This window comes from Hyperolius riggenbachi, chromosome 12 (genome assembly GCF_040937935.1).
Source record: "Hyperolius riggenbachi isolate aHypRig1 chromosome 12, aHypRig1.pri, whole genome shotgun sequence".
NCBI lineage: Eukaryota > Metazoa > Chordata > Amphibia > Anura > Hyperoliidae > Hyperolius > Hyperolius riggenbachi.
This window is the reverse complement of record NC_090657.1, coordinates 93,234,841-93,259,399: the sequence shown is the minus strand read 5'-3', so window position 1 is coordinate 93,259,399 and position 24,559 is coordinate 93,234,841. Positions and strand designations below refer to the sequence as shown.

At 47.1% G+C, this 24,559-nt stretch overlaps 1 protein-coding gene across 1 annotated transcript in view; it reads left to right on the top strand.

Moving 5' to 3' along the window:
- The window catches only part of LOC137540955 (uncharacterized), a 592,808-nt gene that overhangs the window by 497,343 nt on the left and 70,906 nt on the right, over nucleotides 1-24,559 (top strand). The window contains exon 3 of the mRNA XM_068262128.1: nucleotides 4,434-4,585. The gene's annotated coding sequence lies outside the window, so the exon portion shown is untranslated. The remainder of the gene's footprint in view (nucleotides 1-4,433; nucleotides 4,586-24,559) is intronic.

Below are 24,559 nucleotides of genomic sequence, written 5' to 3'. Positions count from 1 at the left end.
TACGGGGCAATGCTGAGCGATATTATACCTGAGGTCTGTGTATGGGGCAATGCTGAGCGATATTATACCTGAGGTCTGTGTATGGGGCGATGCTGAGCGATAATATACCTGAGGTCTGTGTATAGGGCGATACTGAGCGATATATTATACCTGAGGTCTGTGTATGGGGTGATGCTGAGCGATATTATACCTGAGGTCTGTGTATGGGGCGATGCTGAGCGATATTATACCTGAGGTCTGTGTATGGGGCGATGCTGAGCGATATTATACCTGAGGTCTGTGTATGGGGCGATGCTGAGCGATATTATACCTGAGGTCTGTGTACGGGGCAATGCTGAGCGATATTATACCTGAGGTCTGTGTATGGGGCAATGCTGAGCGATATTATACCTGAGGTCTGTGTATGGGGCAATGCTGAGCGATATTATACCTGAGGTCTGTGTATGGGGCGATGCTGAGCGATAATATACCTGAGGTCTGTGTATAGGGCGATACTGAGCGATATATTATACCTGAGGTCTGTGTATGGGGCGATGCTGAGCGATATTATACCTGAGGTCTGTGTATGGGGCGATGCTGAGCGATATTATATCTGAGGTCTGTGTATGGGGCGATGCTGAGCGATATTATACCTGAGGTCTGTGTATGGGGCCATGCTGAGCGATATTATACCTGAGGTCTGTGTATGGGGTGATGCTGAGCGATATTATACCTGAGGTCTCTGCATGGGGCCATGCTGAGCGATATTATACCTGAGGTCTGTGTATAGGGCGATACTGAGCGATATTATACCTGAGGTCTGTGTATGGGGCGATGCTGAGCGATATTATACCTGAGGTCTCTGTATGGGGTGATGCTGAGCGATATTATACCTGAGGTCTGTGTATGGGGCGATGCTGAGCGATATTATACCTGAGGTCTGTGTGTGGGGCGATGCTGAGCGATATTATACCTGAGGTCTGTGTATGGGACAATGCTGAGCGATATTATACCTGAGGTCTGTGTATGGGGCGATGCTGAGCGATATTATACCTGAGGTCTGTGTATAGGGCGATGCTGAGCGATATTATACCTGAGGTCTGTGTATGGGGCGATGCTGAGCGATATTATACCTGAGGTCTGTGTATGGGGCGATGCTGAGCGATGTTATACCTGAGGTCTGTGTATGGGGCAATACTGAGCGATATTATACCTGAGGTCTGTGTATGGGGCAATGCTGAGCGATATTATACCTGAGGTCTGTGTATAGGGCGATGCTGAGCGATATTATACCTGAGGTCTGTGTATGGGGCGATGCTGAGCGATATTATACCTGAGGTCTGTGTATGGGGCCATGCTGAGCGATATTATACCTGAGGTCTGTGTATGGGGTGATGCTGAGCGATATTATACCTGAGGTCTCTGTATGGGGCGATGCTGAGCGATATTATACCTGAGGTCTGTGTATGGGGCGATACTGAGCGATATTATACCTGAGGTCTGTGTATGGGGCGATGCTGAGCGATATTATACCTGAGGTCTGTGTATAGGGAGATACTGAGCGATATTATACCTGAGGTCTGTGTATGGGGTGATGCTGAGCGATATTATACCTGAGGTCTGTGTATGAAGCCATGCTGAGCGATATTATACCTGAGGTCTGTGTATGGGGCGATGCTGAGCGATATTATACCTGAGGTCTGTGTATGGGGTGATGCTCAGCCATATTATGGTGCAGTTTGGGAAGGGGAGGTGGGGAGTTTAGCTGGCAGTGTGTAGGGCTGGCTCATATTCCACAAGGTGGCTGCTATGGCTTCGATATGCTGAAGCTATGTTCACACATGCGAGAATTGTCGCCCATAAGAGATCGAGAAACGATCCCTCGGGCAATAATTCGGGGAATGATGTTGTACAGACATGCCTCTAGCCTTGAGGCCAGCAATGTGCTCTGTTGCTATGGAGGAGGGCAGAGGGGACGACAATCGGCGTATGACGGAGGCGCTTTAATTAGTGGGTGGGGCTAGTAAAAAGCATTGTGAATGGTTGTGCTTGGGCATCGGGGATCGTTAAAAATCCTACCGGACGGAACTGTACTCTTGCCCGAGCAATAGCGATCTGCGGCCTCTGCACACACATAATGATCGTCAGTTGAAACTGAAACAGCGGATAACGACAGACGCATGTGTGTCCCCATTCAACTCTATCCCCGTCTGTTCTCTCCTAAATGCCAGCAGGAGCTGCTTCAGGGTTGGCAGGCACTAGGCCCGGCGGCAGGGCCGGGCCGAGGCAGAGGCTGAAGAGGCTCCAGCCTCAGGGCGCAGTGTAGGAGGGGGTGCACAATTCATTCAGCTGTCATTCCCAATTGTGTTTGAAGCACAAAGAAATAACAAAAGGGCATACATAGCAGTGACTGCAAGCCAGATAACTAGAGATTAAGGTGTTGGGGACGCTGGGGGCCCTGGGGCGCCTCTTAGTCTAATAGCAATTAGTGTGTGATGGCTGGGGTGGGAGGGATGCAGGGGCGCACTTTGCTGTCTCTGCCTTGGGAGCTGAAGGACCTTGTCCCGGCTCTACCCGGCGGTGCGCGTCATTGACTTGTGCGCAATGATGTGTGCTGCCAGGCCTAACGCTTGTGCACTGCTGCTGACCCAGATCAGCTTTTGCTGGCTCCTAGGAGAGAGCAGAGGGGGATGGAAGTGAATGTGGAGGGGGGGGGGGGGGCAGCGGGCATGAGGACTACTCACTGTACCTGCTTCAATTCTGATTGGCCAATTTTACTACTTCCATGCAGTATGAGGTTTGAGGCTTAAGTGCCTCTTTAAAGGACTTACGACGAGGCGAAATTAAGAAAAAAAGTTAATCACCTGCCTCATCTTTTAAGGCACGGAGGACGCTGTCCGCACCCTCCGTGCCGATCTGCCGGGTCCCCCCGCTCATTAGCCCCCCGGGCCGGCTGCTGACCCCACGGCCCGGGTCGGGCTCTCCTGCCTCTCGTAAAATGGCCGCTTGCTCTGGCCGCGGCTGCATAGCGTGGATCGGGGGGGATGGCCCTAGAGCTGCGCAGCCGCACTCGCGGCTATGCGGACTGCGCAGCCGCAGCCAGAGCAAGCGGCCATTTTACGAGAGGCAGGAGAGCTCGACCCGGGCCGTGGGGTCGGCAGCCGGCCCGGGGGGCTAATGAGCGGGGAGACCCGGCGGATCGGCACAGAGGGCGCGGACGGCGTCCTCCGTGCCTTAAAAGATGAGGCAGGTGATTAACTTTTTTTCTTAACTTCGCCTCGTAAGTCCTTTAAAGCAGATCTGAGATGAAAAACTAACTATAACAAGTAACTTGTCTATATATCTTATCTAAAGTTTAGATAGTTTACACAGCATATCTAGCTGCAAACAGCTTCAAACGTTTATGATTATTTATTCCTGTGATACAATTAGGGCAGCCATGTTCTGTTTGTCACATTGTCACAGGCTAAGGGCTGGAGATGCTATCAGCTTGCCTGTGTGTAAATGTAGTCCCCTCTCCTCCTCCATCCTCCCCTCTACCTCTGAAATCAATGTCTAGTAACAACCTCCTCCTCCTCCTGCCCAGACTGAGCTCCCATAAGCCCTTGCTACAGTGCCAAGGCACAATAGGAGCTGTGGGCGAGGCCTGTTTAGTTTTAGGGAATTTAGAGTATTAAAACAAAACAAAGTATTTGGCTTGAGGAATGCCCCATAAACTATATGAAAGGAACACAATTATGCAATGAGTAAAAGTTTATCTCAGATCCACGTTAAGTTTTGGGTAGGTTGGAAAATGAGAAGCGCCTTTAAAGACCCTTGATGTGACAGAAAATGAGAGAATGTATCTAGGATCCCGCAACTGAAAATTTAAAATGCAAATAAACTTTTTTATTGTTGATTGTGTCCTCACTTTTATAACAGTCCGGTATAACAGGGAGGTAGAGTGTGTAATATGTAGCTGCTGTAGCCCCCTTCTGGTTACTTATATTTTATTTAGTGACTTCAGATCCAGATAGACATCTGCTGATGGTTGTGTAGCCTTAGGGCTTCTTTCCATTGAAGCGCAGAGCCCAGTGGCTACACGTCACACTCGGCGGATGAGCGGGGCTTGCGACGGGCTAAAGCACCCCGAAATGCAGCAAACCATGAGCGATTCAGCGCTGAATCACCGTGCATGAATGGTAATGGCAGACAGTGCAGTCTATGCACTGTCTGCTGTCCCTGCGATTGCATTTCCATAAGTGTACATAAAAGTGCACTATATGGAAACGAGCCCTTATTTTGTATTTAGTGCCAGTAGAGAGGGTTAGCACACAGCTGACTTCCATGCATCCAGATTTGCTTGCCAATGCTGTCCCTTTCTTCTGTATCAATACAAATGTCTCTCAATTTCTGTTTTTGCCTAGAAAAAGTGTGATCACCTGACCAGTCTCCTCTTCTTCCCCCTACCCTAGACCGCTCCGCAATGTTCATCCCACTGGCATTCTGGGACATACAAATCTGCCATGGCACTCTATGGGGCTCTACATCATTACCTTTGGATGCAGCCCCTGGCTCACCAGAAACAAGATACACTGAGGACAACATTATCTCTGAGAAAAAAAAGGTATGAAAGACCATCTTTGAGTAAAACAAAGCAGAAAAAAATGAATACCTTAAGGCCCCTGTCCCCCCCCCCCACCCCCCCCACACCGCACAGGTTTACTGGGAGATATCCAGATAGCAACTATCCGGGCATCTCCCGGATCCGGATTTGAGCAGCACTGTTCACATGCACACATCTAAATTCAGAATTGCAGCCTATTGAAATCAATAGGCTGCTTCACAATTTGTGTGCATGAAGAAAAACAGAAGCACTGCTTTTCTTCTTTCTCTGCCTGAAAGAGGTAATATTGTATTATGCAACTAAAGGTGCCCATACATCAGGCTATTTGGCGGTCCATTGACCAACCAATTCGATTATTATCGAATTGGTTGAAAATCAGTGCCGCCAAGTGCAGACCCAATCGATGATACAACCCATTTAAGACCGAAAGTTGGTTGCTCGGGTGTGCGGCGGTATGGCGGCCGATTTTGAAATGAGCACGAAACCCCCGCCGCTGCCGCCTTAATGTATAAATGTGCCCACCTGTGTGTGCATTTATACATTACCTGTCCTGTAGCAGCCTCCTCACGGTGTCTGTAACCTCCGGGTAGCCTCCGTACACGCCACCAGCGCACAGCGTGTAACGCCAGACACTATGCGCCAGTGGCGTGTACAGAGAGCCGCTCGGACGTTACGGACACCGCGCAGAGGCTGCTAGAGGACAGGTAATTCATAAATGCACACACTGGGGGGGCACATTTATACATTAGGAGGGCAGCAGCGGGGCGGACGCGGTGGGCACAGCCGATTCCCTTAAGATTTCATGCTTAAATCGGACGGGAATTGGCCTGCAGTATATGGGCAGCTTTGGTTAACAGACAAATTTATCTAATCAGATTCGATTAGAGTTCAATTTGTCTCTTTGTCGAATCTGCCCATGATCTCCTGATGTATGGGCACCTTAACAGTTTTTCTCCAGTCAGGACCCAGTGAGACTACTGATAAGGAATTACAGCCATAAACTACTTTACTCTAGGAAGCCCAGTTCTCTGCCAGGAGAGGATAGAAATAAAAAAAGGTCAATATTTCATAGTGGCTCAACAGAGTACTAGTGGCTGGATAGTGTACTGGTTAAGGGCACTGCCTTTGACATGGGAGACCAGGGTTTGAATCCTGCTAGGGTCAGTACCTATTCAGTAAGGATTTCAAGGCAAGACTCCCTAACACTGCAGGGTGGCCTCTTGAATGCGTCCCAGTGGTTGCAGCTCTTGAGCGCTTTGAGTCTGAAAGGAGAAAAGCGCTATATAAATGTTCGGATTATTATTATTATATATTTCAGCACTCTAAGGCAGGGGTCCCCAACCACCGGGCCGCGGCCCACTGCCGGTCCGTTGGCAGTTTCCAGCTGGGCCGCGGCGGGTCTGTCATCTTGCCCCTGGTCCCCCCCCCCCCCCCCCGCGCCCGCCACTTCTGTTACTTTATGTGCGGGCGGCCGCTTCCGGATTCCCCCAGGATGCATATCGCCGCTACAGGAAGCCGCTGCCCCGCCTCCTTCCCTCCTTACAGCAGACGCAAGACGCGCTGCTGTTATAGGAGGAGATAGTACTGCATGCATGAAGGAGAGCGGCGCCTGGGGGAATCCGGAAGCGGCCGCCCGCCCGCTCATAAGGTAACAGAAGCGGCGGCCGCGTGGGCACCACCTACCTATACTGGGCACTTTACTAGCCATGCTGGGCACTATACTAGCCATGCTGGGCACTATACTAGCCATGCTGGGACACTATACTAGCCATGCTGGGACACTATACTAGCTATAGCTGGGCACTGTACTAGCCATGCTGGGCACTATACTAGCCATGCTGGGCACTATACTAGCCATGCTGGGGCACTATACTAGCCATACTGGGGTAACCATACTAGCCATGCTGGGCACTTTACTAGCCATACTGGGGCACTATACTAGCTATACTGGGGTAACTATACTAGCCTAGCCATGCTGGGCACTTTACTAGCCATACTGGGGCACTATACTGGGCACTTCACTAGCTATACTGGGGCACTACCTACCCATACTGGACACTATATTAGCTATACTGGGCGCTATACTAGGGCACTACTGACCCATACTGGGACTATACTAGGTATACTGGTCACAATACTAGCTATACTGGGGTAACTATACTAGCCATACTGGGGCAACTAAACTCCCTATACTGAGGCAACTATGCTAGCTATGCCGCCGCACCCCAGCCCCTCCCCCCGTAACCCGCTGCGCACGACACTGTCCACTAGGTCGCGCGCGCAGTAACCCGCCCCCACCATATTTATAAATATGGCAGCCTCCATGTGCTGCTTTTATCATAATTTAGGCTTCGTCTTTTAATGGCGCCCAAATTACTGACTGAGCGCTGCTATAGCCGTAATTCACATGGCACCTATTGCAGCACCCAAATCTCCAGCGCTGTTCTTGCCCGATTACCCCTGAGACTGATCCCCGTCCGTCCAGGAAACTGCATACTGCATTAGAGGACCCTTTGTTTCTCATAAATCTACCCCCTTCGGGTCCCGAACCAGCTGCAGAGCGAACTCACCTGTCCGGCGACACGCTCCTCCATCAGTCCATGCGCTGCTGTCTTCCTCTCTGCAGGGGCGCCTCTGCACCGTGACCTGGCGGTATGTTGTTATGTAATAATATGCCATGAAGAGGCAGCTAGAGGACAGACGGGAGCACACATACTGACGGAGGAGCGAGCCGGCCGGACAGGGGAGTTCACTTTGCAGCTGAACACTCTGCAGAGTACAAGAAAGTTGGGGAGACCTGGGGGTGTGGCAGCGGGCTCAGGGGCCCTTAGCTTTACCCTATGAAAATGCCGGCTCTGGGTTTGTGAGGCTGAACCTGAATTTTGCAGAAGCTAAACAGATATGGGAGCTGCAGAGTTACACCGCCGACAGATAACGCATCTTAATTGTACAGTTGTTCTGCACTCTCTATTAGTCGCTGTGCATTTTCCTGCACATTTGTATGTATTGGGCCATAATGCATAAAAAGTATATGCAGCAGTGTGTTGTGAAAAGCTTTTATTTAAAGGGATGCTGAGCAGTCGTAAAAAATTAAATTAATACTCACCTGGGGCTTCCTCCAGCCCACCATAGGCTGCAAGGTCCCCCGGTGTCCTACTGGCTCCTCTCCCAGCCCTGCTGGTGGCTCTGTTAATGGCGACTTTTGGGCTGAAAGTTGTCCGTATACTTCCAGGAAGACCATGCTCTGCGTCCTCATGCCAGCCGCTACGCATCATCACGCTGGCCGGAGTGACAGTCCTGCGTCAGACTGTAACATTGGCCGTCATGCTGACACAGAACGTGGACTTACTGGAAGTATATGGACAACTTTCAGCCCAAAAGTCACTGTTAACGGAGCCACCAGCAGGACTGGGAAAACAGTTCAGCTGAGGATGGGAGTGGCTACCAAAAACCAGGCCTGCTGCAATGCATAGATGCTGCCAGGTACACACTTTCATGAAGTCAAGAGGACCCTGGGGGACCTCGCAGCCTACAGTGGGCTGGAGGAAGCCCCAGGTAAGTACCAATTTCATTTTTAATTCAGGGTCCCTTTAAAACACATAGATGCAGGGCTGGTTTACACTGAATCAGCTGCTTTCAGCTATATCGCAATGTACAATTAATGCTCAGTGCAGGTAAAGGAATTTTCCATGTTTCCCTAAAGCCCGGTACACACTTTCAATCTTGATTGGCCAATCACTGACCAATTTTATCATCTCCATGTAGTATGAGTTTCAACAGATATTGAAAACTACGAACAGATTGGGTAGGTAATCTCTCATTATTACACCCATTTGGTAAAATTGGTCAGTGATTGGCCAATCATAATTGAAAGTGTGTATCTGGCAGTTTACATCTATGTTTTTGGTAGCCACTCCCATCCTTAGCTGAACTGTTTTCAGCTAAGGATGCCAGCAAAATGTTGCACGCAGTGCACTTTTGCGATATACGCACATCACAGGCACTGCAAGGATTTACCGCAGTGCTTTGCTGAATACAGGCTATCAGCAAAGAGCAGAAAAACTACTTATTAAAGCACCCCAAGTGTGAACTGGCCCTTAAGAGAACTTTATTGGTGATTACAAATTGTTGCAACCTGCAGAGTAGAACTAAGGGGCATATTTAAAATGATTTAAATATACCATCAAATTCTAATAATGGCCTCCTCCTCCCCATAGCCATACCAATCCTCACCAAAAAGGTACAAAGCAAAGAAATGCAAACAAAACAAAAAAAGACGCAGGCCAACAATTGTAATTCTGGAAAATACCAATTGCACTAGCAAAAACACGGCAATGCAATTTACATGTTCATTGCCGTGCTGTTGCTATTGGAAAAATGTAAACGATACAATTTTTAAATCGAAACATGCTTAATAAAAAAGGGCGCTAATTAGTTAATTTCCATCTAAGATAGTTTATTATATTCTTTTTTTAACAGAGTCCTTTGGCTAATCCAGTTGGCTAAAACTAAATCACATTTTGGCCAATAGGATTGTAAGCCGGCCCACCATGGTAAGGTAGACTCTATTAAGTCGGGTAATGGAATGGGAGTGAGAGAGGAATAGGGGATAGCGTTTTGGAGAGGGAAGATGGGGATAGGTGGTCTTAAGGGGTACCACTCTTACACCATCAAGTGCAAAGTTGGGGAACACAACGACCACTTTATAGATGATTGGGATCCAGCTGGTCCCACAGAGGTGCTAAGCCTGCTCAGGACCTATAGCTGTGTGATACTCCTATCGTTTAATGCCTGAAGAAGCGGGTTTTGTATGCCCGTGAAACGCGTCGCAGTGTATGTTTTGGAGTATGTGAATACATTTTCGTTGACTTTAATTGACAGCATCGTGTCTATATTGGGTTGGTCGGTCCACCGCCACCACCTAGTTATTTTAAACTTTTTTGTACTTTTTATCCTACTGGCGCCTCTGTACATCGATTGATCCAGTGAACCACCCTTGGTGGATGGGTGATATACCCTCTTTTCCTCTATCACGGAGAGCGACATTTTATTCCTGAGTGGGGACAGGTTTTTACTCCCCACCTGCCTATACAGTGGTTGCCTTAGCGGTAACCCAGTTTTGTAAGTATAATACTTACCCTTCATCTCCATTCATTTGGGCTAATACCTACTACACTATATTGGGCTCTCGGTTTGTCTTTTTACACCATGGTAAGGTAGACTCTATTAGGGCGGGTTAGGTGATGGGAGTGAGAGAGGAATAGGGGATAGCGTTTTGGAGAAGGAAGATGGGGATAGGTGGTCTTAAGGGGTACCACTCTTACACCATCAAGTGCAAAGTCGGGGAACACAACGACCACCTGATAAATAATTGGGATCCAGCTGGTCCCCCTTAGGCCGGGTTCAACACTGGGATCGCAAAAGGCAAATCGCAATCGCCTATGGAGTGTAATTGCATATCTACCAAGCAATTGTGGCTCCATGTTACAGTGATTGCGTTTTTCAGTCTCATTCCAGAGAATGAGAATGGCGTTCTAACTGCCAGCAAAATGTTACACGCAGTGCACTTTTGCGATATACGCACATCACAGGCACTGCAAGGATTTACCGCAGTGCTTTGCTCAATACCGGCTATCAGCAAAGAGCAGAAAAACTACTTATTAAAGCACCCCAAGTGTAAACTGGCCCTTAAGAGAACTTTATTGGTGATTACAAATTGTTGCAACCTGCAGAGTAGAACTCAGGGGCATATTTAAAATGATTTAAATATACCCCCAAATTCTAATAATGGCCTCCTCCTCCCCATAGCCATACCAATCCTCACCAAAAAGGGTCAAAGCATAGAAACGCAAACAAAACAAAAAAAGATGCAGGCCAACAATTGTAATTCTGGAAAATACCAATTGCACTAGCAAAAACCCGGCAATGCAATTCACATGTTCATCGCCGTGCTGTTGCTACTGGCAAAATGGGAACGATACAATTTTTAAATCGAAACGTGCTTAATAAAAAAGGGCCCTAATTACTTAATCTCCATCTAAGATAGTTTATTATATTCTTTTTTTAACAGAGTCCTTTGGCTAATCCAGTTGGCTAAAACTAAATCACATTTTGGCCAATAGGATTGTAAGCCGGCCCACCATGGTAAGGTAGACTCTATTAGGGCGGGTTAGGGAATAGGAGTGAGAGGAATAGGGGATAGCGTTTTGGAGAAGGAAGATGGGGATAGGTGGTCTTAAGGGGTACCACTCTTACACCATGAAGTGCAAAGTCGGGGAACACAGCGACCACCTGATAAATAATTGGGATCCAGCTGGTCCCCCTTAGGCCGGGATCAACACTGGGATCGCAAAAGGCAAATCGCAATCGCCTATGGAGTGTAATTGCATATCTACCAAGCAATTGTGGCTCCATGTTACAGTGATTGCGTTTTTCAGTCTCGTTCCAGAGAATGAGAATGGCGTTCTAACTGCCAGCAAAATGTTACACGCAGTGCACTTTTGCGATATACACACATCACAGGCACTGCAAGGATTTACCGCAGTGCTTTGCTGAATACCGGCTATCAGCAAAGAGCAGAAAAACTACTTATAAAAGCACCCCAAGTGTGAACTGGCCCTTAAGAGAACTTTATTGGTGATTACAAATTGTTGCAACCTGCAATGTAGAACTCAGGGGCGTATTTTAAATGATTTAAATATACCCCCAAATTCTAATAATGGCCTCCTCCTCCCCATAGCCATACCAATCCTCACCAAAAAGGTACAAAGCATAGAACTGCAAACAAAACAAAAGAAGATGCAGGCCAACAATTGTAATTCTGGAAAATACCAATTGCACTAGCAAAAACCCGGCAATGCAATTCACATGTTCATCGCCGTGCTGTTGCTATTGGAAACATGTAAACGATACAATTTTTAAATCGAAACATGCTTAATAAAAAAGGGCGCTAATTAGTTAATCTCCATCTAAGATAGTTTATTATATTCTTTTTTTAACAGAGTCCTTTGGCTAATCCAGTTGGCTAAAACTAAATCACATTTTGGCCAATAGGATTGTAAGCCGGCCCACCATGGTAAGGTAGACTCTATTAGGGCGGGTTAGGTGATGGGAGTGAGAGAGGAATAGAGTATAGCGTTTTGGAGAGGGAAGAGGGGGAAACAGCCCTTACCAAAGTGGCCAATGACCTTCTTACAGCCAAATCCAAAGGTCAATTTTCCATACTCATCCTTCTTGACCTGTCATCAGCATTTGATACTGTCGACCACACCTTACTCCTACAAATACTTTCAAATGTCGGAATAAAGGGCCTTGCTCTCACATGGTTATCTTCCTACCTCTCTGGAAGGTCCTTCACAGTCTCCTACTCAGATCAGATCTCTTCTCCTCATGCTTTGTCTGTCGGGGTTCCCCAAGGCTCTGTCCTTGGTCCCCTCCTCTTTTCCATCTACATGCATGGTCTTGGTGATTTAATCAACTCATTCGGGTTTCAATACCACCTCTATGCAGACGATACACAACTGTACCTCTCTGCCCCAGACCTTAACTCCCTCCTTAAACGTGTTCCTGACTGCTTGTCTGCTATATCCTCCTTCATGTCTTCTCGCTTCCTAAAACTTAACATGAGTAAAACGGAACTAATAATTTTTCCACCGTCTCTGTCCACCTCCCTGCCTGAAGTAACAATAAATGTTAATAACACTCCCATAACTTCAGTTCCCAAAGCTCGGTGCTTGGGGGTGATATTCGATTCATCTCTCTCTTTTATTCCTCATGTTCACTCCATAACCAGCTCCTGCCATCTCCAACTCAAAAACATATCTCGCATCCGTCCCTTTCTCACTCAAGACACAACTAAAATGTTAATACATGCTCTCATAATTTCTCGTCTGGACTACTGCAACGTACTACTTTGTGGACTACCGTCTAACAAACTGGCCCCGCTCCAGTCAGTACTGAACTCAGCTGCTCGTCTCATTCATCTCTCTTCTCGATCTTCCTCTGCCGACCCTCTTTGTCAAGCTCTTCACTGGCTGCCAATTAACCAGAGGATTCAGTTCAAACTCCTAACCCTAACCTACAAAGCTCTCCACGATCTCTCCCCCCGGTACATATCCTCATTAATCTCCAGATACAAACCCAATCGCAATCTCAGATCGGCACATGATCTTCTGTTGTCCTCCTCTAGAATCAACTCCTCACATTCACGTTTACAAGACTTCGCACGCGCTTCACCACTCCTCTGGAATGCCCTCCCACAACACATCCGTCACTCGCCAACCTTTGCTACCTTTAAACGCTCTCTAAAAACACACTTGTTCCGACAAGCATATGCTCTACCTTAGGCCACTTCCCTTTGTACTAAGACCAAATTGCACTCCTACTAGGTATCCTAAAACACAAAGCCTCTATATATTTGCTGCATACTACCCCTCCTCTTGTTTCCCCCCATTCCCTTTAGATTGTAAGCTCGCAAGGGCAGGGCTCTCTCCCCCTTTTGTGTCTTGGTAACCATTATACATTTTATTCATCATGTTAATTTTATCACTGTCATTACCAATTCTATAATTTGTATTTTGTATCATTCTTTGTATTTTGTCACTAATTATGTATCTTGTATATTGGTGTACACCATTGTCTGTATTATTATGTACCCCATGTTTGTTTCTTACTTTGTACAGCGCCACGGAATATGTTGGCGCTTTATAAATCAATAATAATAATAATAATAATAGGTGGTCTTAAAGGGTTCCACTCTTACACCATCAAGTGCAAAGTCGGGGAACACAACGACCACCTGATAAATAATTGGGATCCAGCTGGTCCCCCTTAGGCCGGGTTCAATACTGGGATTGCAAAAGGCAAATCGCAATCACCTATGGAGTGTAATTGCATTTCTACCAAGCAATTGTGGCTCCATGTTACAGTGATTGCGTTTTTCTGTCTCATTCCAGAGAATGAGAATGGCTTCTAACTGCCAGCAAAATGTTGCACGCAGTGCACTTTTGCGATATACGCACATCACAGGCACTGCAAGGATTTACCGCAGTGCTTTGCTGAATACCGGCTATCAGCAAAGAGCAGAAAAACTACTTATTAAAGCACCCCAAGTGTAAACTGGCCCTTAAGAGAACTTTATTGGTGATTACAAATTGTTGCAACCTGCAGAGTAGAACTCAGGGGCATATTTAAAATGATTTAAATATACCCCTAAATTCTAATAATGGCCTCCTCCTCCCCATAGCCATACCAATCCTCACCAAAAAGGGTCAAAGCATAGAAACGCAAACAAAACAAAAAAAGATGCAGGCCAACAATTGTAATTCTGGAAAATACCAATTGCACTAGCAAAAACCCGGCAATGCAATTCACATGTTCATCGCCGTGCTGTTGCTACTGGCAAAATGGGAACGATACAATTTTTAAATCGAAACGTGCTTAATAAAAAAGGGCCCTAATTACTTAATCTCCATCTAAGATAGTTTATTATATTCTTTTTTTTAACAGAGTCCTTTGGCTAATCCAGTTGGCTAAAAATAAATCACATTTTGGCCAATAGGATTGTAAGCCGGCCCACCATGGTAAGGTAGACTCTATTAGGGCGGGTTAGGGAATAGGAGTGAGAGGAATAGGGGATAGCGTTTTGGAGAAGGAAGATGGGGATAGGTGGTCTTAAGGGGTACCACTCTTACACCATGAAGTGCAAAGTCGGGGATCACAGCGACCACCTGATAAATAATTGGGATCCAGCTGGTCCCCCTTAGGCCGGGATCAACACTGGGATCGCAAAAGGCAAATCGCAATCGCCTATGGAGTGTAATTGCATATCTACCAAGCAATTGTGGCTCCATGTTACAGTGATTGCGTTTTTCAGTCTCGTTCCAGAGAATGAGAATGGCGTTCTAACTGCCAGCAAAATGTTACACGCAGTGCACTTTTGCGATATACGCACATCACAGGCACTGCAAGGATTTACCGCAGTGCTTTGCTGAATACCGGCTATCAGCAAAGAGCAGAAAAACTACTTATGAAAGCACCCCAAGTGTGAACTGGCCCTTAAGAGAACTTTATTGGTGATTACAAATTGTTGCAACCTGCAATGTAGAACTCAGGGGCGTATTTTAAATGATTTAAATATACCCCCAAATTCTAATAATCGCCTCCTCCTCCCCATAGCCATACCAATCCTCACCAAAAAGGTACAAAGCATAGAACTGCAAACAAAACAAAAAAAGATGCAGGCCAACAATTGTTATTCTGGAAAATACCAATTGCACTAGCAAAAACCCGGCAATGCAATTCACATGTTCATCGCCGTGCTGTTGCTATTGGAAAAATGTAAACGATACAATTTTTAAATCGAAACATGCTTAATAAAAAAGGGCGCTAATTAGTTAATCTCCATCTAAGATAGTTTATTATATTCTTTTTTTAACAGAGTCCTTTGGCTAATCCAGTTGGCTAAAACTAAATCACATTTTGGCCAATAGGATTGTAAGCCGGCCCACCATGCTAAGGTAGACTCTATTAGGCGGGTTAGGTGATGGGAGTGAGAGAGGAATAGAGTATAGCGTTTTGGAGAGGGAAGAGGGGGATAGGTGGTCTTAAAGGGTTCCACTCTTACACCATCAAGTGCAAAGTCGGGGAACACAACGACCACCTGATAAATAATTGGGATCCAGCTGGTCCCCCTTAGGCCGGGTTCAATACTGGGATTGCAAAAGGCAAATCGCAATCACCTATGGAGTGTAATTGCATTTCTACCAAGCAATTGTGGCTCCATGTTACAGTGATTGCGTTTTTCTGTCTCATTCCAGAGAATGAGAATGGCTTCTAACTGCCAGCAAAATGTTGCACGCAGTGCACTTTTGCGATATACGCACATCACAGGCACTGCAAGGATTTACCGCAGTGCTTTGCTGAATACCGGCTATCAGCAAAGAGCAGAAAAACTACTTATTAAAGCACCCCAAGTGTAAACTGGCCCTTAAGAGAACTTTATTGGTGATTACAAATTGTTGCAACCTGCAGAGTAGAACTCAGGGGCATATTTAAAATGATTTAAATATACCCCCAAATTCTAATAATGGCCTCCTCCTCCCCATAGCCATACCAATCCTCACCAAAAAGGGTGAAAGCATAGAAAAGCAAACAAAACAAAAAAAGATGCAGGCCAACAATTGTAATTCTGGAAAATACCAATTGCACTAGCAAAAACCCGGCAATGCAATTCACATGTTCATCGCCGTGCTGTTGCTATTGGCAAAATGGGAACGATACAATTTTTAAATCGAAACGTGCTTAATAAAAAAGGGCCCTAATTACTTAATCTCCATCTAAGATAGTTTATTATATTCTTTTTTTAACAGAGTCCTTTGGCTAATCCAGTTGGCTAAAACTAAATCACATTTTGGCCAATAGGATTGTAAGCCGGCCCACCATGGTAAGGTAGACTCTATTAGGGCGGGTTAGGGAATAGGAGTGAGAGAGGAATAGGGGATAGCGTTTTGGAGAAGGAAGATGGGGATAGGTGGTCTTAAGGGGTACCACTCTTACACCATCAAGTGCAAAGTCGGGGAACACAGCGACCACCTGATAAATAATTGGGATCCAGCTGGTCCCCCTTAGGCCGGGTTCAACACTGGGATCGCAAAAGGCAAATTGCAATCGCCTATGGAGTGTAATTGCATATCTACCAAGCAATTGTGGCTCCATGTTACAGTGATTGCGTTTTTCAGTCTCGTTCCAGAGAATGAGAATGGCGTTCTAACTGCCAGCAAAATGTTACACGCAGTGCACTTTTGCGATATACGCACATCACAGGCACTGCAAGGATTTACCGCAGTGCTTTGCTGAGTACCGGCTATCAGCAAAGAGCAGAAAAACTACTTATAAAAGCACCCCAAGTGTGAACTGGCCCTTAAGAGAACTTTATTGGTGATTACAAATTGTTGCAACCTGCAATGTAGAACTCAGGGGCGTATTTAAAATGATTTAAATATACCCCCAAATTCTAATAATGGCCTCCTCCTCCCCATAGCCATACCAATCCTCACCAAAAAGGTACAAAGCATAGAAACGCAAACAAAACAAAAAAAGATGCAGGCCAACAATTGTAATTCTGGAAAATACCAATTGCACTAGCAAAAACCCGGCAATGCAATTCACATGTTCATCGCCGTGCTGTTGCTATTGGAAAAATGTGAACGATACAATTTTTAAATCGAAACGTGCTTAATAAAAAGGGCCCTAATTACTTAATCTCCATCTAAGATAGTTTATTATATTCTTTTTTTAACAGAGTCCTTTGGCTAATCCAGTTGGCTAAAACTAAATCACATTTTGGCCAATAGGATTGTAAGCCGGCCCACCATGGTAAGGTAGACTCTATTAGGGCGGGTTAGGGAATAGGAGTGAGAGAGGAATAGGGGATAGCGTTTTGGAGAAGGAAGATGGGGATAGGTGGTCTTAAGGGGTACCACTCTTACACCATCAAGTGCAAAGTCGGGGAACACAGCGACCACCTGATAAATAATTGGGATCCAGCTGGTCCCCCTTAGACCGGGATCAACACTGGGATCGCAAAAGGCAAATCGCAATCGCCTATGGAGTGTAATTGCATATCTACCAAGCAATTGTGGCTCCATGTTACAGTGATTGCGTTTTTCAGTCTCGTTCCAGAGAATTAGAATGGCGTTCTAACTGCCAGCAAAATGTTACACGCAGTGCACTTTTGCGATATACGCACATCACAGGCACTGCAAGGATTTACCGCAGTGCTTTGCTGAATACCGGCTATCAGCAAAGAGCAGAAAAACTACTTATAAAAGCACCCCAAGTGTGAACTGGCCCTTAAGAGAACTTTATTGGTGATTACAAATTGTTGCAACCTGCAATGTAGAACTCAGGGGCGTATTTTAAATGATTTAAATATACCCCCAAATTCTAATAATCGCCTCCTCCTCCCCATAGCCATACCAATCCTCACCAAAAAGGTACAAAGCATAGAACTGCAAACAAAACAAAAAAAGATGCAGGCCAACAATTGTAATTCTGGAAAATACCAATTGCACTAGCAAAAACCCGGTAATGCAATTCACATGTTCATCGCCGTGCTGTTGCTATTGGAAAAATGTAAACGATACAATTTTTAAATCGAAACATGCTTAATAAAAAAGGGCGCTAATTAGTTAATCTCCATCTAAGATAGTTTATTATATTCTTTTTTTAACAGAGTCCTTTGGCTAATCCAGTTGGCTAAAACTAAATCACATTTTGGCCAATAGGATTGTAAGCCGGCCCACCATGGTAAGGTAGACTCTATTAGGGCGGGTTAGGTGATGGGAGTGAGAGAGGAATAGAGTATAGCGTTTTGGAGAGGGAAGAGGGGGATAGGTGGTCTTAAAGGGTTCCACTCTTACACCATCAAGTGCAAAGTCGGGGAACACAACCACCACCTGATAAATAATTGGGATCCAGCTGGTCCCTCTGAGGCCGGGTTCAATACTGGGATTGCAAAAGGCAAATCGCAATCACCTATGGAGTGTAATTGCATTTCTACCAAGCAATTGTGGCTCCATGTTACAGTGATTGCGTTTTTCTGTCTCATTCCAGAGAATGAGAATGGCTTCTAACTGCCAGCAAAATGTTACACGCAGTGCACTTTTGCGATATACGCACATCACAGGCACTGCAAGGATTTACCGCAGTGCTTTGCTGAATACCGGCTATCAGCAAAGAGCAGAAAAACTACTTATTAAAGCAACCCAAGTGTAAACTGGCCCTTAAGAGAACTTTATTGGTGATTACAAATTGTTGCAACCTGCAGAGTAGAACTCAGGGGCATATTTAAAATGATTTAAATATACCCCCAAATTCTAATAATGGCCTCCTCCTCCCCATAGCCATACCAATCCTCACCAAAAAGGGTCAAAGCATAGAAACGCAAACAAAACAAAAAAAGATGCAGGCCAACAATTGTAATTCTGGAAAATACCAATTGCACTAGCAAAAACCCGGCAATGCAATTCACATGTTCATCGCCGTGCTGTTGCTATTGGCAAAATGGGAACGATACAATTTTTAAATCGAAACGTGCTTAATAAAAAGGGCCCTAATTACTTAATCTCCATCTAAGATAGTTTATTATATTCTTTTTTTAACAGAGTCCTTTGGCTAATCCAGTTGGCTAAAACTAAATCACATTTTGGCCAATAGGATTGTAAGCCGGCCCACCATGGTAAGGTAGACTCTATTAGGGCGGGTTAGGGAATAGGAGTGAGAGAGGAATAGGGGATAGCGTTTTGGAGAAGGAAGATGGGGATAGGTGGTCTTAAGGGGTACCACTCTTACACCATGAAGTGCAAAGTCGGGGAACACAGCGACCACCTGATAAATAATTGGGATCCAGCTGGTCCCCCTTAGGCCGGGATCAACACTGGGATCGCAAAAGGCAAATCGCAATCGCCTATGGAGTGTAATTGCATATCTACCAAGCAATTGTGGCTCCATGTTACAGTGATTGCGTTTTTCAGTCTCGTTCCAGAGAATGAGAATGGCGTTCTAACTGCCAGCAAAATGTTACACGCAGTGCACTTTTGCGATATACGCACATCACAGGCACTGCAAGGATTTACCGCAGTGCTTTGCTGAATACCGGCTATCAGCAAAGAGCAGAAAAACTACTTATAAAAGCACCCCAAGTGTGAACTGGCCCTTAAGAGAACTTTATTGGTGATTACAAATTGTTGCAACCTGCAATGTAGAACTCAGGGGCGTATTTAAAATGATTTAAATATACCCCCAAATTCTAATAATGGCCTCCTCCTCCCCATAGCCATACCAATCCTCACCAAAAAGGTACAAAGCATAGAACTGCAAACAAAACAAAAAAAGATGCAGGCCAACAATTGTAATTCTGGAAAATACCAATTGCACTAGCAAAAACCCGGCAATGCAATTCACATGTTCATCGCCGTGCTGTTGCTATTGGAAAAATGTAAACGATACAATTTTTAAATCGAAACATGCTTAATAAAAAAGGGCGCTAATTAGTTAATCTCCATCTAAGATAGTTTATTATATTCTTTTTTTAACAGAGTCCTTTGGCTAATCCAGTTGGCTAAAACTAAATCACATTTTGGCCAATAGGATTGTAAGCCGGCCCACCATGCTAAGGTAGACTCTATTAGGCGGGTTAGGTGATGGGAGTGAGAGAGGAATAGAGTATAGCGTTTTGGAGAGGGAAGAGGGGGATAGGTGGTCTTAAAGGGTTCCACTCTTACACCATCAAGTGCAAAGTCGGGGAACACAACGACCACCTGATAAATAATTGGGATCCAGCTGGTCCCCCTTAGGCCGGGTTCAATACTGGGATTGCAAAAGGCAAATCGCAATCACCTATGGAGTGTAATTGCATTTCTACCAAGCAGTTGTGGCTCCATGTTACAGTGATTGCGTTTTTCTGTCTCATTCCAGAGAATGAGAATGGCTTCTAACTGCCAGCAAAATATTGCACGCAGTGCACTTTTGCGATATACGCACATCACAGGCACTGCAAGGATTTACCGCAGTGCTTTGCTGAATACCGGCTATCAGCAAAGAGCAGAAAAACTACTTATTAAAGCACCCCAAGTGTAAACTGGCCCTTAAGAGAACTTTATTGGTGATTACAAATTGTTGCAACCTGCAGAGTAGAACTCAGGGGCATATTTAAAATGATTTAAATATACCCCCAAATTCTAATAATGGCCTCCTCCTCCCCATAGCCATACCAATCCTCACCAAAAAGGGTCAAAGCATAGAAACGCAAACAAAACAAAAAAAGATGCAGGCCAACAATTGTAATTCTGGAAAATACCAATTGCACTAGCAAAAACCCGGCAATGCAATTCACATGTTCATCGCCGTGCTGTTGCTATTGGCAAAATGGGAACGATACAATTTTTAAATCGAAACGTGCTTAATAAAAAAGGGCCCTAATTACTTAATCTCCATCTAAGATAGTTTATTATATTCTTTTTTTAACAGAGTCCTTTGGCTAATCCAGTTGGCTAAAACTAAATCACATTTTGGCCAATAGGATTGTAAGCCGGCCCACCATGGTAAGGTAGACTCTATTAGGGCGGGTTAGGGAATAGGAGTGAGAGGAATAGGGGATAGCGTTTTGGAGAGGGAAGATGGGGATAGGTGGTCTTAAGGGGTACCACTCTTACACCATCAAGTGCAAAGTCGGGGAACACAGCGACCACCTGATAAATAATTGGGATCCAGCTGGTCCCCCTTAGGCCGGGATCAACACTGGGATCGCAAAAGGCAAATCGCAATCGCCTATGGAGTGTAATTGCATATCTACCAAGTTATTGTGGCTCCATGTTACAGTGATTGCGTTTTTCAGTCTCGTTCCAGAGAATGAGAATGGCGTTCTAACTGCCAGCAAAATGTTACACGCAGTGCACTTTTGCGATATACGCACATCACAGGCACTGCAAGGATTTACCGCAGCGCTTTGCTGAATACCGGCTATCAGCAAAGAGCAGAAAAACTACTTATAAAAGCACCCCAAGTGTGAACTGGCCCTTAAGAGAACTTTATTGGTGATTACAAATTGTTGCAACCTGCAATGTAGAACTCAGGGGCGTATTTTAAATGATTTAAATATACCCCCAAATTCTAATAATGGCCTCCTCCTCCCCATAGCCATACCAATCCTCACCAAAAAGGGTCAAAGCATAGAAACGCAAACAAAACAAAAAAAGATGCAGGCCAACAATTGTAATTCTGGAAAATACCAATTGCACTAGCAAAAACCCGGCAATGCAATTCACATGTTCATCGCCGTGCTGTTGCTATTGGAAAAATGTGAACGATACAATTTTTAAATCGAAACATGCTTAATAAAAAAGGGCGCTAATTAGTTAATCTCCATCTAAGATAGTTTATTATATTCTTTTTTTAACAGAGTCCTTTGGCTAATCCAGTTGGCTTAAACTAAATCACATTTTGGCCAATAGGATTGTAAGCAGGCCCACCATGGTAAGGTAGACTCTATTAGGGCGGGTTAGGTGATGGGAGTGAGAGAGGAATAGAGTATAGCGTTTTGGAGAGGGAAGAGGGGGATAGGTGGTCTTAAAGGGTTCCACTCTTACACCATCAAGTGCAAAGTCGGGGAACACAACCACCACCTGATAAATAATTGGGATCCAGCTGGTCCCTCTGAGGCCGGGATCAACACTGGGATCGCAAAAGGCAAATCGCAATCGCCTATGGAGTGTAATTGCATATCTACCAAGCAATTGTGGCTCCATGTTACAGTGATTGCGTTTTTCAGTCTCGTTCCAGAGAATGAGAATGGCGTTCTAACTGCCAGCAAAATGTTACACGCAGTGCACTTTTGCGATATACGCACATCACAGGCACTGCAAGGATTTACCGCAGTGCTTTGCTGAATACCGGCTATCAGCAAAGAGCAGAAAAACTACTTATAAAAGCACCCCAAGTGTGAACTGGCCCTTAAGAGAACTTTATTGGTGATTACAAATTGTTGCAACCTGCAATGTAGAACTCAGGGGCGTATTTAAAATGATTTAAATATACCCCCAAATTCTAATAATGGCCTCCTCCTCCCCATAGCCATACCAATCCTCACCAAAAAGGTACAAAGCATAGAACTGCAAACAAAACAAAAAAAGATGCAGGCCAACAATTGTAATTCTGGAAAATACCAATTGCACTAGCAAAAACCAGAGATGATCAGATACCTAATATTCGAGTTCGGATAGTGTCATCCAGCTCGCCTGCCACCCCCCTCCACAAGGGGGCGCCGGTCCTCCCGAGAGCTAGCCTGCCCCACGCGCTACCGCCGCCTGCCACCGGGGGGCGACGGGGCTCTCAGGAGGACTGGCGCCATCCGGCGGTGGGCGGCGGTAGCGCAGGGTGGCCCGGCATCCGGGAGCCCCGGCGCCCCCCGGTGGCATGCGGAGGTAGCACAGGGGGGGTCAGGCCAGCTCTCAGGACGACCGGCGCCCCCTGGTGGCGGGCGGTGGTAGCGCTGGGCAGCCCGGCACCCGGGAGCCCCGGCGCCCCCAGGTGGCCGGCGTCGGCAGCGCGGGGGGTCAGGCTGGCTCAACAGAGGACCGGCGCCCGGGCAGCGGTAGCGCAGGCGGGGGACAATGCCCGCGGCTAGCGAGGCCCAGCTGCCATAAGAACTGGATGTAGTCAGGGCAGAAGAGTTCCAGGTGCGGGCCAAGCTGGCAGGAGGAGAGGGGGGTGTGGTCAATGCCCGAGTCCAGCGAGGCCCAGCTCCCATAAGAACTGGGTTTAGTCAAGGCAGAAGAGTTCCAGGTGCGGGCCAAGCTGGCAGGAGGGGGGGGGTGTGGTCAATGCCCGAGTCCAGCGAGGCCCAGCTCCCATAAGAAGTGGGTGTAGTCAGGGTAGAAAAGTTCCAGGTGCGGGCCAAGCTGGCAGGAGGAGGGGGGGGGGGGGCGTGGGGTGGGGTGGGGGTTCAATGCACGAGGCCAGAGAGGCCATGCTCCCATAAGAATTGGATGTAGTCAGAGAAGAAGAGTTCCAGGTGCGGGGCAAGCTGACCGGAGGAGAGGCCGGGGGCATGGATGAGGTCCCTGGCAGAGGCCACCACTCGGGCACTCGCAGGGCAGTCGGATCGAGTTTGGCGGCAGCCAGGGTCCTCCGTCCCGGAGGCTCCGATGAGAGCGGATCTGGCCGGCCGCGCCCAGGCAGGGCTCCACAGCTTCGGACAAGCTAGGCACCGATCCCCCCTAAATGGGGGGTGGGTTCCGACCGTCCATGACCCGAGCCCGCCACCCTCGGGGAGAATGTCAGGAGGCGTTCCTCCGCCGAGAAAAGTGCCTAAACTGGAGCCTGCTAGGGGGTAAAATGTCAACTTTTTTCCCGCACTGGAGCCTGCTAAGGGGAAATATCACATTTTTTTCCGGCTAACTTGTCCTGCCTGAAGCCTGCTAAGGGGAAATGTCAAAGTTTTTCAGGCCAGCCTGGCCCGCCTAGAGGTTGCTATGTGAAAAATGGCAAAGTTTTTCCGGCCAGCCTGGCCCGCCTGTGGGGTCGCGGGGCAAGCTGTCTCAAAAGAGCCTGCTCAACCCTCACTGATTTCGGGCGACTCCGGGACCTCGCTCCCCGGAGGTCCCCTGGAAGTCCCGATGAGAGCGGATTTGAACGCCCGGGCCGACCCAGAGTTCCATGAGGTCGGGTGACTTTGGCGGCCAGGCTGGGTGCGGCGCCCCCGGGTTCCGAACGCAGCAGACCCGAGCCCGCCACCCTCGGGGAGAATAGCAGGAGGCGTTCCTCCGGCGAGAAAAGTCCCCGCACTGAAACGTGCTAGTGGGAAATATCAAAGTTTTTCCGGCCAGCTTTTCCCGCCTGGAGGTTGCTAGGGGAAAAAAAAATGTCAAAGTTTTTCCGGCCAGCCTGGCCCGCCTGGAGGTCGCAGGGCAAGCTGTCTCAAAAGAGCCTGCCCAACCCTCACTGATTTCGTGCGATTCCGGGGCCTCATTCCCCGGAGGTCCCCTGGAAGCCCGCCACCCTCGGGGAGAATAGCAGCGTGGCGCTGCGGGGCAAGCTGACCGGAGGAGAGGCCGGGGGCGTGGATGGGCTCCCTGGCAGAGGCCACCACCCGGGCACTCGCAGGGCGGTCGGACCGATTTTGGCGGCGGGCGGGCTCCTCCGTGGCGGAGGCCCCGATGAGAGCAGATCTGCCCGCTCGACCCCAGGCGGGGCTCCACAACTCCGGCCGAGCGAGGCACCGATCCCCCCTAAAGGGGGGGTGGGTTCCGACTCTCTATGACCCAAGCCTGCCACCCTCGGGGAGATTGGCAGGAGGTGCTCTTCTGGTGAGAACAAGCCAGCAAGGCTAGGGGTGGAGGTCGGACCCGGCGGGCTGGCCAACCCCCTCCAACAGAGGAAGGTGAAAGCCTGCATCTGTCCTGGACCTCCACTGAT